Here is a 2,125-nt window from a genome sequence, read left to right as displayed (position 1 = left end):
GGTGGCATAGTGCCTAAGGCATTTGACTGCTAACCAGAAGGCTGGCGGTTCAAACCCACCAGCCACTCCTTGGAAGGAAGGTTGGGCAATCTACTTCTGCAGTGATACTGCCTCAGAAACCCAAGGAGGGGTCGCTATGAGTCGGGTCCGACTCCATGGCAGTGAGTTTTTTCCCCATATATTTGAAGTTGTATGATTAACTCAAGGCTTATAAACATGGGGAAGAGCTCCATTCTTAAAGCAGAGTCAACCTTAATGATGTGGATGAAGTAAAGCATATGAGACCTTCATTTGCTGATGGGGTATGGCTCAAAATGGGAAGAGACAGCTGCAAACATCCATTAGTTATTGGAATATGGAATGTACAAAGTATGAATGTAGGAAAATTGGAAGTTGTCAAAATGAAATGGAACACATAAATATCGATATCCTAGGCATTAGTGGGGTGAAATGGACTGGTATCAACCAGTCTGAATCGGGCAATCATATGGCCAACTATTCTGGGAATGACAAATTGAAGAGAAATGGCATGGCAATTATCGTCACAAAGAATGTTTCAAGATATATTCTGAAGTACAATGCTGTCAGTGATAGGATAATATCCATATACCTATAAGGAAGACCAGTTACTACTATTATTCAAATTTAGCCACCAACCACTAAAAATAAAGATGAAGAAGTTGAAGATTTTTACCAATGTTTGCAGTCTGAAATTGACCAAACATGCATTTAAGATGTATTATTTGTTACTGTTGATTGGAATGTGAAAGTTGGAAACAAAGAAGAATCACCAGTAGTTGGAAAATATGGCTGTGGTGATAGAAGTGATGCTGGAGATAGCATGATAGAGTTTTGCAAGACCAATGTCTTATTCATTGCAAATACCTTTTTTAAACAACACAAATGGTAGCTATACATGTGGACCTCACCAGATGGGATACACAGGTATAAGACTGACTACTTCTGTGGAAAAAGGCACCAGAGAAGTCAATATCTTCAGCCAAAAGAAGGCCAAGAGCTAAATGTAGAGCAGACCATCAACTGCTCATATAGAAGTTCAAGCTGAAGCTTAAGAAAATTAAAACAAGTTCACAAGAGCCAAAATATGACATTATTATATCTCACCTGAATTTAGAGACTATCTGAAGAATAGGTTTGATACACTGAACACCAATGACTGAAAAACAGATGAGTTATGGGATGACATCAAGAACATCATACATGAAGAAAGCAAAAGATCATTAAAAAGACAGGAAAGGAAGAAAAGGACAAAATGAATGTCAGAAAAGACTCTGAAATTTGTTCTTGAATGGAGAGTAGCTAAAGGAAATGGAATGACAAGATGAAAGAGCTGAACAAAGGATTTCAAGGAGCAGCTCGAGAAGACAAAGTCAATTATTATAATGAAATGTGCAAAGACCTGGAGTTAGAAAACCAAAAGGCATTTCTCAAGCTGAAAGAACTGAAGAAAAAACTCAAACCTTGAGTTGCAATATGAAAAGATTCTGGTGGTGTAGTGCATTTGACTGCTAACCAAAAGGCTGGTGGTTCAAACCCACCAGCCACTTCTCAGAAGGAAGATTGGATAATCTACTTCTGTAGTGATACCACCTCAGAAACCCAAGGAGGGTTTGCTATGAGTCATATACAACTCGATGCAGTGAGTTTTTTTTTTTTTTTTTTTTTTAATGGGCAAAATATTGAATGATGCAGGAAACATCATAGAAGATGGGAGAAACACACAGAGTCACTGCACCAAAAAGAATAGGTCGATGTTCAACTATTTCAATAGGTGGCATATGATCAAGAAGCAATGCTATTGAAGGAAGAAGTCAAAGCTTTACTGAAGGAATTAGGGAAAAACAAGGCTACAGGAATTAATGGAATGCCCATTGAGATGTTTCAACAAATAGATGCCACACTGGAGGTACTTACACATATATGCTAAGAAATTTGGAAGATGAGCAACAATTCCATTGGTAAATTGAGGGCAGTAGCAGCCAGTACTGTTCAAGTATGTGTTGTTTCTTTTCATAAGAAAAATTGACTACAAAAATTTGACGGGTATCATAAGTGATATTCCCTTGTGCATAAATTTTGAATCCAAGATAAGAAGATACAGTGC

The sequence above is a fragment of the Orycteropus afer genome, unplaced genomic scaffold (genome assembly GCF_000298275.1).
Source record: "Orycteropus afer afer isolate SDZICR_OR568_19922 unplaced genomic scaffold, OryAfe1.0 scaffold00298, whole genome shotgun sequence".
Classification (NCBI taxonomy): Eukaryota; Metazoa; Chordata; class Mammalia; order Tubulidentata; family Orycteropodidae; genus Orycteropus; species Orycteropus afer.
The sequence above is the reverse complement of the archived record's forward strand: the minus strand, read 5'-3'. Positions refer to the sequence as shown.